The sequence below is a fragment of the Lepisosteus platostomus genome, chromosome 26 (genome assembly GCF_059453375.1).
Source record: "Lepisosteus platostomus isolate fLepPlt1 chromosome 26, fLepPlt1.hap1, whole genome shotgun sequence".
Taxonomy (NCBI): domain Eukaryota; kingdom Metazoa; phylum Chordata; class Actinopteri; order Semionotiformes; family Lepisosteidae; genus Lepisosteus; species Lepisosteus platostomus.
Genome location: NC_142636.1, coordinates 3,233,395 through 3,245,590, shown reverse-complemented (window position 1 = coordinate 3,245,590; position 12,196 = coordinate 3,233,395). Strand labels below are relative to the sequence as shown.

Here is a 12,196-nt window from a genome sequence, read left to right as displayed (position 1 = left end):
AAGCTTTCAAAGAAACTATCAAAGACCTCAGAACAACCGAAGACACATTTGGTCATCTCCGTATTGGTGAAGATTAAAGAGTCCCGCAAGTGTCAAGCTTGCACAAACACACACGAGAGAGAAACTCAGGACAGAATTTAAAGAAAGGGAGATGCAGACTATTTGAAGGCACTTTGCTAACCTAATGGCACGCTTATGAATCGTGCATAGGACACATGTAGCAGAGGATGGTTTCGATCCATCGACCTCTGGGTTATGGGCCCAGCACGCTTCCGCTGCGCCACTCTGCTGACGGCCTCTCTGCGTGTGGCGCACAACTGCTCTTTTTATTTCCTACATAAGTGATGAAAGAGTTGAAAGTTTCAACGACAAACGCAGACGTCACTTTGAGCGCTTGGTGTTGTAGCACAAATCATCACATGCTGCTCTACACTGGATTATAAAAGCCGACACATTTTCCAAACATTTTAATGCTGGAGTCACACTGTAGTATTAATAACAGTGCGATACTCGAGGAGCGTAGTGGGATCGCGGTGGCTCATCAGACCGCCCCGGGACAGGGGGCCCGCGTCAGGATGGCCGAGCGGTCTAAGGCGCTGCGTTCAGGTCGCAGTCTCCCCTGGAGGCGTGGGTTCGAATCCCACTCCTGACAAAAAGCTTGCTCAGTGCCGTCTCCAGTCGGGTGCAAATGGGTGAAGCAGCCTGCCGCGGGGAACGTGCGCCGATAGGCGTAGGTGTATCCCCTGCCTCTTCCGATTTAGCTCGTGCTCCATAGGATGGAAGCGGATGCTCTGGCTTTTTGACTCGAATATAACCTGATCACAACAGAAGGCCGTGCAGCCCAGTGCTGGTTTAAGAATGCCTCGTGTCTTCAGGCCCCTATTCCTTCAGGTTACCCCTTTGGAATAGTCGTCCGAAAAAGACGGGAAAGGAAAAGCATGTAAGCTCCCACACACTGCGTTAGCATTAGCGGTTGGAATCTGATGGGAGAAAAGCAACCTGGCTCGCCGTCAAGCAATCCATCCCTGGTCTCCCACGTGACAGGCGGGGATACGCACCACTATACTAACGAGGAGCGCTTGCTTGGCGCTTGAAGACACTTCCTCTTGCGGCTACTACTGTTTCCGGTTTCGTCTTTTCTTTTCATTCCTCCCAGAGGAGCGCATGAAAACGTTTCCATCTCCGCCATCCTCACCCCTCCAATGCTATGGTCCCTGCTCCTCCTGGTGCACTGCAAACACTCATTCAGCCGGTTCTTTCAGTTTGAATACTTAGGTCTTCAAAGGCTGGAAGTAGGGCGCAAGACATGCCAATGCCAAAAGCGTGGCAGTGTGCTTCCAGCTGTGAAATGTCACTGGTGGATGTTGAAGACATTACTTCCAAGGCAGCAGGTCCAAGCGATTTAGCGTTTGTACAAGAAGCAGGAAGAGAGAAACGGCACTCCGCCTTTTTCTGGGCAGGCCGAAGCGACAGGAGAAGGGCGCCGTAGTCGGCAGGATTCGAGCCGACGCGGGGAGACCCCAATGGCTTTCTAGCCCAGCGCCTTAACCGCTCGGCCACGACTATAGGGAGCGCCGCCGCCGCCGGCTTGCGATCATTTAACACGGAGGGCGAGGCGGCGGCGGTAACCTTTTTCAATGTCGCTCTCCGTTTCCCCCCCAAAAAAGCCAAATGACATGCTAGCACTCGGACACCCTTCAGAAGACTGAAGGGTGGCTTAAAGCTGGAAGGATTAGGTCTCCCCGTTCCGACGCGACAATCGAACTTCCTTAGGCAGAGAGAAAGCAACATCGAGGAGCGTCAACAAGACTTTAGAAGCTGCGACACACGCCACTTTCAGTCGCAGACACAGCAGTTTTAAAGGCAGGAATCGCCTTTGCGAACGCCATGAGAAACAGAACGCAAGCTCAGGTCCTGCGGTTTAACAAACAGCCACGGCTTTCATGCGACTGGACATTTCTTTTCTGGAGCGAATTCACTTTCAACTTCAAGAAATTCACACAACTTGCGAAATACGAAATACAAATCTGGCTCATCGCTGCACAAGAAATACCGCCGGCTGGCAAGAAAATGACAACGGTGTTTTTCCTTAACGAAAAACTTCCCATGGAGAAAAACAACGGCTGTGCGTCTCTGTCGGCTTGATTCAGTTTAATGCAAGTATTCATTCTCCTCCTGGAAAATACAGCTTGCGAAAGATGAAATACAATTCTTGGCTTTTCTGGGTGAGTGCAGAAGAAATCCTGCCGGCTGGCAGAAGAATTCCAGCCTTTTTTACTCTTTAACCACAAACTTGCGAATGATACAAAGCAAGCGGGGTGCGTTTCTGTGCAGCTCTTAACTGAACAGCTGCTGCTTCAAGCCCACCCAGGGCTCATTCCGATTTCAACATCATGCCCCCTGAAGGTAGACTGGATTTCTTTGCGAAGCATTCACCTTTTGGACGTTTCAGGAAAGGTGCGTGTCGATGCCAGACTTGAAAAGCTTTCCATACAAAGAAACAACATAGTGCTTTTGATTGATGGGAAACGGCAAGAGCGGTTTGAGCAGCTCCGGCCTCTCAACCGCTTTACAATGTGATCGGCACCTCGGTAGCCAGTTTAGAAGGCTGAAAAGGATGCTGGAAGCACAGCGACGTTCTAAAACCAGCGCTTGAAAAGCATCTGCATACATAAAATGTCCATTTCCCCAAAGCTGAATCTGCATCTTCAGAAGATTGTCAGCTATACGTTTTCGTTCTTTGTTTCCTTTTTTTACGACAAGCTTTCGAGAAATGAACTGTCTATTGTGATGAAGGCTGCATTAGAAATTGTGCATCTAGCTTAGTTCAATGAAATCGGGAGGTGCACCTGTCTCAAGCGGATGGCTCTTTGCAGGCACACTACGGAAACCTGCGGGTGCAAGTTGGGAGAAGTGACTCTTGCAGAGTGTTGAGCTTCGAGAAGAGGGCTCCGCTCAGGAAGATATTTCCACATGTTGAAGAGTCGCTTTTCGCCCTTTCTTTCCCACATTTTTCCAGTGCGGTTATTGATCGCGTTCAAAATGTTTTCCCAACGTACGTGTTACCTGCAAAATCACAGTGAAACTGTTATGCCCAAAAGATTCCTAATAGTTATTGTATTAGAATAGCTCTCCAATTTCTTAGCCTTCGTACACGCAATGTTTAAGGAAACGCTAGAGTAAATGAAACTGTAAATAGACAGGAGCTCTTCTTAGTTTTCATACAAGTTATGATGGCTGCAGCTCCTATCTGCGTCCGGGTGACCGGAGCCAAGGGATTATCTGCGGAACCCTTGATTTATCTCTCGGGCAAGGAGCTAGATACGCCCTTTTCATCTCGGTTTGATCACACCTGTGCATTAAAACGCAGTGCTCGGTACCATCGAGGTGTAAGAGGTTCAAGGATGAGCGGGAAACTTTGTTAATAAGGAGACGGGCACCGCCCAACGTGGGGCTCGAACCCACGACCCTGAGATTAAGAGTCTCATGCTCTACCGACTGAGCTAGCCGGGCGCCGGTGGAGCTGGTGGTTAACTTGTCCCTGTTGACGGCAATTTGACAAGGTATACTTCCTGGCTTTTCATCATGTGCTGACCGGATTCGAGAGTAGCACACCCTGTTCTTTGTTGATTACTGTACCTCCAGCAGCGCAAATGTCAGTAATCATTGAAATGTACGACCTACAATCTCCTCAGCATGCCCGCGTGGACTCCTCAGTGATCATCCTTCTACGTTCTGCTGTAGTTTTCATGCAAGTGAAAACCGTGCTCCAAATAACAGCGGCACAGTTGTATCCTGCGGTAAGCATTCTTCTAATTCCATCGTTTTGCTCCAGGTAAAAGGTAGCGCATCATAGTGTTGATATTCCAAGGTTTCAGAGTCCGTATTGGATGGCTTGGATGCAGACATCGCTCAGAGCTCCCAGTATGATTTTCCCGAGTTCAGTTTTGCAGTGTTTTAGTGCTTTACTACTTCCAGTGGGCCTTTGAATGCTCTGCTAAGTAGAGACGTGACATAATTACTAATGCGACCGAGTGTGCTGGCTGTTCCTGGTTCGTAATGATTAACGCGAGAAATCAATATAAACATAACTGCTTCGATTTCGAGGTTCAGTTGAAGCTTTCAAAGAAACTATCAAAGACCTCAGAACAACCGAAGACACATTTGGTCATCTCCGTATTGGTGAAGATTAAAGAGTCCCGCAAGTGTCAAGCTTGCACAAACACACACGAGAGAGAAACTCAGGACAGAATTTAAAGAAAGGGAGATGCAGACTATTTGAAGGCACTTTGCTAACCTAATGGCACGCTTATGAATCGTGCATAGGACACATGTAGCAGAGGATGGTTTCGATCCATCGACCTCTGGGTTATGGGCCCAGCACGCTTCCGCTGCGCCACTCTGCTGACGGCCTCTCTGCGTGTGGCGCACAACTGCTCTTTTTATTTCCTACATAAGTGATGAAAGAGTTGAAAGTTTCAACGACAAACGCAGACGTCACTTTGAGCGCTTGGTGTTGTAGCACAAATCATCACATGCTGCTCTACACTGGATTATAAAAGCCGACACATTTTCCAAACATTTTAATGCTGGAGTCACACTGTAGTATTAATAACAGTGCGATACTCGAGGAGCGTAGTGGGATCGCGGTGGCTCATCAGACCGCCCCGGGACAGGGGGCCCGCGTCAGGATGGCCGAGCGGTCTAAGGCGCTGCGTTCAGGTCGCAGTCTCCCCTGGAGGCGTGGGTTCGAATCCCACTCCTGACAAAAAGCTTGCTCAGTGCCGTCTCCAGTCGGGTGCAAATGGGTGAAGCAGCCTGCCGCGGGGAACGTGCGCCGATAGGCGTAGGTGTATCCCCTGCCTCTTCCGATTTAGCTCGTGCTCCATAGGATGGAAGCGGATGCTCTGGCTTTTTGACTCGAATATAACCTGATCACAACAGAAGGCCGTGCAGCCCAGTGCTGGTTTAAGAATGCCTCGTGTCTTCAGGCCCCTATTCCTTCAGGTTACCCCTTTGGAATAGTCGTCCGAAAAAGACGGGAAAGGAAAAGCATGTAAGCTCCCACACACTGCGTTAGCATTAGCGGTTGGAATCTGATGGGAGAAAAGCAACCTGGCTCGCCGTCAAGCAATCCATCCCTGGTCTCCCACGTGACAGGCGGGGATACGCACCACTATACTAACGAGGAGCGCTTGCTTGGCGCTTGAAGACACTTCCTCTTGCGGCTACTACTGTTTCCGGTTTCGTCTTTTCTTTTCATTACTCCCAGAGGAGCGCATGAAAACGTTTCCATCTCCGCCATCCTCACCCCTCCAATGCTATGGTCCCTGCTCCTCCTGGTGCACTGCAAACACTCATTCAGCCGGTTCTTTCAGTTTGAATACTTAGGTCTTCAAAGGCTGGAAGTAGGGCGCAAGACATGCCAATGCCAAAAGCGTGGCAGTGTGCTTCCAGCTGTGAAATGTCACTGGTGGATGTTGAAGACATTACTTCCAAGGCAGCAGGTCCAAGCGATTTAGCGTTTGTACAAGAAGCAGGAAGAGAGAAACGGCACTCCGCCTTTTTCTGGGCAGGCCGAAGCGACAGGAGAAGGGCGCCGTAGTGGGCAGGATTCGAGCCGACGCGGGGAGACCCCAATGGCTTTCTAGCCCAGCGCCTTAACCGCTCGGCCACGACTATAGGGAGCGCCGCCGCCGCCGGCTTGCGATCATTTAACACGGAGGGCGAGGCGGCGGCGGTAACCTTTTTCAATGTCGCTCTCCGTTTCCCCTCCAAAAAAGCCAAATGACATGCTAGCACTCGGACACCCTTCAGAAGACTGAAGGGTGGCTTAAAGCTGGAAGGATTAGGTCTCCCCGTTCCGACGCGACAATCGAACTTCCTTAGGCAGAGAGAAAGCAACATCGAGGAGCGTCAACAAGACTTTAGAAGCTGCGACACACGCCACTTTCAGTCGCAGACACAGCAGTTTTAAAGGCAGGAATCGCCTTTGCGAACGCCATGAGAAACAGAACGCAAGCTCAGGTCCTGCGGTTTAACAAACAGCCACGGCTTTCATGCGACTGGACATTTCTTTTCTGGAGCGAATTCACTTTCAACTTCAAGAAATTCACACAACTTGCGAAATACGAAATACAAATCTGGCTCATCGCTGCACAAGAAATACCGCCGGCTGGCAAGAAAATGACAACGGTGTTTTTCCTTAACGAAAAACTTCCCATGGAGAAAAACAACGGCTGTGCGTCTCTGTCGGCTTGATTCAGTTTAATGCAAGTATTCATTCTCCTCCTGGAAAATACAGCTTGCGAAAGATGAAATACAATTCTTGGCTTTTCTGGGTGAGTGCAGAAGAAATCCTGCCGGCTGGCAGAAGAATTCCAGCCTTTTTTACTCTTTAACCAGAAACTTGCGAATGATACAAAGCAAGCGGGGTGCGTTTCTGTGCAGCTGTTAACTGAACAGCTGCTGCTTCAAGCCCACCCAGGGCTCATTCCGATTTCAACATCATGCCCCCTGAAGGTAGACTGGATTTCTTTGCGAAGCATTCACCTTTTGGACGTTTCAGGAAAGGTGCGTGTCGATGCCAGACTTGAAAAGCTTTCCATACAAAGAAACAACATAGTGCTTTTGATTGATGGGAAACGGCAAGAGCGGTTTGAGCAGCTCCGGCCTCTCAACCGCTTTACAATGTGATCGGCACCTCGGTAGCCAGTTTAGAAGGCTGAAAAGGATGCTGGAAGCACAGCGACGTTCTAAAACCAGCGCTTGAAAAGCATCTGCATACATAAAATGTCCATTTCCCCAAAGCTGAATCTGCATCTTCAGAAGATTGTCAGCTATACGTTTTCGTTCTTTGTTTCCTTTTTTTACGACAAGCTTTCGAGAAATGAACTGTCTATTGTGATGAAGGCTGCATTAGAAATTGTGCATCTAGCTTAGTTCAATGAAATCGGGAGGTGCACCTGTCTCAAGCGGATGGCTCTTTGCAGGCACACTACGGAAACCTGCGGGCGCAAGTTGGGAGAAGTGACTCTTGCAGAGTGTTGAGCTTCGAGAAGAGGGCTCCGCTCAGGAAGATATTTCCACATGTTGAAGAGTCGCTTTTCGCCCTTTCTTTCCCACATTTTTCCAGTGCGGTTATTGATCGCGTTCAAAATGTTTTCCCAACGTACGTGTTACCTGCAAAATCACAGTGAAACTGTTATGCCCAAAAGATTCCTAATAGTTATTGTATTAGAATAGCTCTCCAATTTCTTAGCCTTCGTACACGCAATGTTTAAGGAAACGCTAGAGTAAATGAAACTGTAAATAGACAGGAGCTCTTCTTAGTTTTCATACAAGTTATGATGGCTGCAGCTCCTATCTGCGTCCGGGTGACCGGAGCCAAGGGATTATCTGCGGAACCTTTGATTTATCTCTCGGGCAAGGAGCTAGATACGCCCTTTTCATCTCGGTTTGATCACACCTGTGCATTAAAACGCAGTGCTCGGTACCATCGAGGTGTAAGAGGTTCAAGGATGAGCGGGAAACTTTGTTAATAAGGAGACGGGCACCGCCCAACGTGGGGCTCGAACCCACGACCCTGAGATTAAGAGTCTCATGCTCTACCGACTGAGCTAGCCGGGCGCCGGTGGAGCTGGTGGTTAACTTGTCCCTGTTGACGGCAATTTGACAAGGTATACTTCCTGGCTTTTCATCATGTGCTGACCGGATTCGAGAGTAGCACACCCTGTTCTTTGTTGATTACTGTACCTCCAGCAGCGCAAATGTCAGTAATCATTGAAATGTACGACCTACAATCTCCTCAGCATGCCCGCGTGGACTCCTCAGTGATCATCCTTCTACGTTCTGCTGTAGTTTTCATGCAAGTGAAAACCGTGCTCCAAATAACAGCGGCACAGTTGTATCCTGCGGTAAGCATTCTTCTAATTCCATCGTTTTGCTCCAGGTAAAAGGTAGCGCATCATAGTGTTGATATTCCAAGGTTTCAGAGTCCGTATTGGATGGCTTGGATGCAGACATCGCTCAGAGCTCCCAGTATGATTTTCCCGAGTTCAGTTTTGCAGTGTTTTAGTGCTTTACTACTTCCAGTGGGCCTTTGAATGCTCTGCTAAGTAGAGACGTGACATAATTACTAATGCGACCGAGTGTGCTGGCTGTTCCTGGTTCGTAATGATTAACGCGAGAAATCAATATAAACATAACTGCTTCGATTTCGAGGTTCAGTTGAAGCTTTCAAAGAAACTATCAAAGACCTCAGAACAACCGAAGACACATTTGGTCATCTCCGTATTGGTGAAGATTAAAGAGTCCCGCAAGTGTCAAGCTTGCACAAACACACACGAGAGAGAAACTCAGGACAGAATTTAAAGAAAGGGAGATGCAGACTATTTGAAGGCACTTTGCTAACCTAATGGCACGCTTATGAATCGTGCATAGGACACATGTAGCAGAGGATGGTTTCGATCCATCGACCTCTGGGTTATGGGCCCAGCACGCTTCCGCTGCGCCACTCTGCTGACGGCCTCTCTGCGTGTGGCGCACAACTGCTCTTTTTATTTCCTACATAAGTGATGAAAGAGTTGAAAGTTTCAACGACAAACGCAGACGTCACTTTGAGCGCTTGGTGTTGTAGCACAAATCATCACATGCTGCTCTACACTGGATTATAAAAGCCGACACATTTTCCAAACATTTTAATGCTGGAGTCACACTGTAGTATTAATAACAGTGCGATACTCGAGGAGCGTAGTGGGATCGCGGTGGCTCATCAGACCGCCCCGGGACAGGGGGCCCGCGTCAGGATGGCCGAGCGGTCTAAGGCGCTGCGTTCAGGTCGCAGTCTCCCCTGGAGGCGTGGGTTCGAATCCCACTCCTGACAAAAAGCTTGCTCAGTGCCGTCTCCAGTCGGGTGCAAATGGGTGAAGCAGCCTGCCGCGGGGAACGTGCGCCGATAGGCGTAGGTGTATCCCCTGCCTCTTCCGATTTAGCTCGTGCTCCATAGGATGGAAGCGGATGCTCTGGCTTTTTGACTCGAATATAACCTGATCACAACAGAAGGCCGTGCAGCCCAGTGCTGGTTTAAGAATGCCTCGTGTCTTCAGGCCCCTATTCCTTCAGGTTACCCCTTTGGAATAGTCGTCCGAAAAAGACGGGAAAGGAAAAGCATGTAAGCTCCCACACACTGCGTTAGCATTAGCGGTTGGAATCTGATGGGAGAAAAGCAACCTGGCTCGCCGTCAAGCAATCCATCCCTGGTCTCCCACGTGACAGGCGGGGATACGCACCACTATACTAACGAGGAGCGCTTGCTTGGCGCTTGAAGACACTTCCTCTTGCGGCTACTACTGTTTCCGGTTTCGTCTTTTCTTTTCATTCCTCCCAGAGGAGCGCATGAAAACGTTTCCATCTCCGCCATCCTCACCCCTCCAATGCTATGGTCCCTGCTCCTCCTGGTGCACTGCAAACACTCATTCAGCCGGTTCTTTCAGTTTGAATACTTAGGTCTTCAAAGGCTGGAAGTAGGGCGCAAGACATGCCAATGCCAAAAGCGTGGCAGTGTGCTTCCAGCTGTGAAATGTCACTGGTGGATGTTGAAGACATTACTTCCAAGGCAGCAGGTCCAAGCGATTTAGCGTTTGTACAAGAAGCAGGAAGAGAGAAACGGCACTCCGCCTTTTTCTGGGCAGGCCGAAGCGACAGGAGAAGGGCGCCGTAGTGGGCAGGATTCGAGCCGACGCGGGGAGACCCCAATGGCTTTCTAGCCCAGCGCCTTAACCGCTCGGCCACGACTATAGGGAGCGCCGCCGCCGCCGGCTTGCGATCATTTAACACGGAGGGCGAGGCGGCGGCGGTAACCTTTTTCAATGTCGCTCTCCGTTTCCCCCCCAAAAAAGCCAAATGACATGCTAGCACTCGGACACCCTTCAGAAGACTGAAGGGTGGCTTAAAGCTGGAAGGATTAGGTCTCCCCGTTCCGACGCGACAATCGAACTTCCTTAGGCAGAGAGAAAGCAACATCGAGGAGCGTCAACAAGACTTTAGAAGCTGCGACACACGCCACTTTCAGTCGCAGACACAGCAGTTTTAAAGGCAGGAATCGCCTTTGCGAACGCCATGAGAAACAGAACGCAAGCTCAGGTCCTGCGGTTTAACAAACAGCCACGGCTTTCATGCGACTGGACATTTCTTTTCTGGAGCGAATTCACTTTCAACTTCAAGAAATTCACACAACTTGCGAAATACGAAATACAAATCTGGCTCATCGCTGCACAAGAAATACCGCCGGCTGGCAAGAAAATGACAACGGTGTTTTTCCTTAACGAAAAACTTCCCATGGAGAAAAACAACGGCTGTGCGTCTCTGTCGGCTTGATTCAGTTTAATGCAAGTATTCATTCTCCTCCTGGAAAATACAGCTTGCGAAAGATGAAATACAATTCTTGGCTTTTCTGGGTGAGTGCAGAAGAAATCCTGCCGGCTGGCAGAAGAATTCCAGCCTTTTTTACTCTTTAACCACAAACTTGCGAATGATACAAAGCAAGCGGGGTGCGTTTCTGTGCAGCTCTTAACTGAACAGCTGCTGCTTCAAGCCCACCCAGGGCTCATTCCGATTTCAACATCATGCCCCCTGAAGGTAGACTGGATTTCTTTGCGAAGCATTCACCTTTTGGACGTTTCAGGAAAGGTGCGTGTCGATGCCAGACTTGAAAAGCTTTCCATACAAAGAAACAACATAGTGCTTTTGATTGATGGGAAACGGCAAGAGCGGTTTGAGCAGCTCCGGCCTCTCAACCGCTTTACAATGTGATCGGCACCTCGGTAGCCAGTTTAGAAGGCTGAAAAGGATGCTGGAAGCACAGCGACGTTCTAAAACCAGCGCTTGAAAAGCATCTGCATACATAAAATGTCCATTTCCCCAAAGCTGAATCTGCATCTTCAGAAGATTGTCAGCTATACGTTTTCGTTCTTTGTTTCCTTTTTTTACGACAAGCTTTCGAGAAATGAACTGTCTATTGTGATGAAGGCTGCATTAGAAATTGTGCATCTAGCTTAGTTCAATGAAATCGGGAGGTGCACCTGTCTCAAGCGGATGGCTCTTTGCAGGCACACTACGGAAACCTGCGGGCGCAAGTTGGGAGAAGTGACTCTTGCAGAGTGTTGAGCTTCGAGAAGAGGGCTCCGCTCAGGAAGATATTTCCACATGTTGAAGAGTCGCTTTTCGCCCTTTCTTTCCCACATTTTTCCAGTGCGGTTATTGATCGCGTTCAAAATGTTTTCCCAACGTACGTGTTACCTGCAAAATCACAGTGAAACTGTTATGCCCAAAAGATTCCTAATAGTTATTGTATTAGAATAGCTCTCCAATTTCTTAGCCTTCGTACACGCAATGTTTAAGGAAACGCTAGAGTAAATGAAACTGTAAATAGACAGGAGCTCTTCTTAGTTTTCATACAAGTTATGATGGCTGCAGCTCCTATCTGCGTCCGGGTGACCGGAGCCAAGGGATTATCTGCGGAACCTTTGATTTATCTCTCGGGCAAGGAGCTAGATACGCCCTTTTCATCTCGGTTTGATCACACCTGTGCATTAAAACGCAGTGCTCGGTACCATCGAGGTGTAAGAGGTTCAAGGATGAGCGGGAAACTTTGTTAATAAGGAGACGGGCACCGCCCAACGTGGGGCTCGAACCCACGACCCTGAGATTAAGAGTCTCATGCTCTACCGACTGAGCTAGCCGGGCGCCGGTGGAGCTGGTGGTTAACTTGTCCCTGTTGACGGCAATTTGACAAGGTATACTTCCTGGCTTTTCATCATGTGCTGACCGGATTCGAGAGTAGCACACCCTGTTCTTTGTTGATTACTGTACCTCCAGCAGCGCAAATGTCAGTAATCATTGAAATGTACGACCTACAATCTCCTCAGCATGCCCGCGTGGACTCCTCAGTGATCATCCTTCTACGTTCTGCTGTAGTTTTCATGCAAGTGAAAACCGTGCTCCAAATAACAGCGGCACAGTTGTATCCTGCGGTAAGCATTCTTCTAATTCCATCGTTTTGCTCCAGGTAAAAGGTAGCGCATCATAGTGTTGATATTCCAAGGTTTCAGAGTCCGTATTGGATGGCTTGGATGCAGACATCGCTCAGAGCTCCCAGTATGATTTTCCCGAGTTCAGTTTTGCAGTGTTTTAGTGC

General features: G+C 49.0%; 6 non-coding genes across 6 annotated transcripts; 3 read left to right on the top strand and 3 right to left on the bottom strand.

The window, feature by feature from the left end:
* The first annotated feature begins 569 nt into the window (after positions 1-569).
* trnal-cag (transfer RNA leucine (anticodon CAG)) lies at positions 570-652 on the top strand. Its single transcript has one exon. It is a non-coding gene; the product is annotated as a tRNA-Leu (tRNA).
* Positions 653-3,440: 2,788 nt separating this feature from the next.
* trnak-cuu (transfer RNA lysine (anticodon CUU)) lies at positions 3,441-3,513 on the bottom strand. The gene has a single exon. It is a non-coding gene; the product is annotated as a tRNA-Lys (tRNA).
* A 1,172-nt stretch (positions 3,514-4,685) lies between these two features.
* Positions 4,686-4,768, top strand: trnal-cag (transfer RNA leucine (anticodon CAG)). The gene has a single exon. It is a non-coding gene; the product is annotated as a tRNA-Leu (tRNA).
* Positions 4,769-7,556: 2,788 nt separating this feature from the next.
* trnak-cuu (transfer RNA lysine (anticodon CUU)) lies at positions 7,557-7,629 on the bottom strand. The gene has a single exon. It is a non-coding gene; the product is annotated as a tRNA-Lys (tRNA).
* A 1,172-nt stretch (positions 7,630-8,801) lies between these two features.
* trnal-cag (transfer RNA leucine (anticodon CAG)) lies at positions 8,802-8,884 on the top strand. The gene has a single exon. It is a non-coding gene; the product is annotated as a tRNA-Leu (tRNA).
* A 2,788-nt stretch (positions 8,885-11,672) lies between these two features.
* Positions 11,673-11,745, bottom strand: trnak-cuu (transfer RNA lysine (anticodon CUU)). Its single transcript has one exon. It is a non-coding gene; the product is annotated as a tRNA-Lys (tRNA).
* Positions 11,746-12,196: the final 451 nt, after the last annotated feature.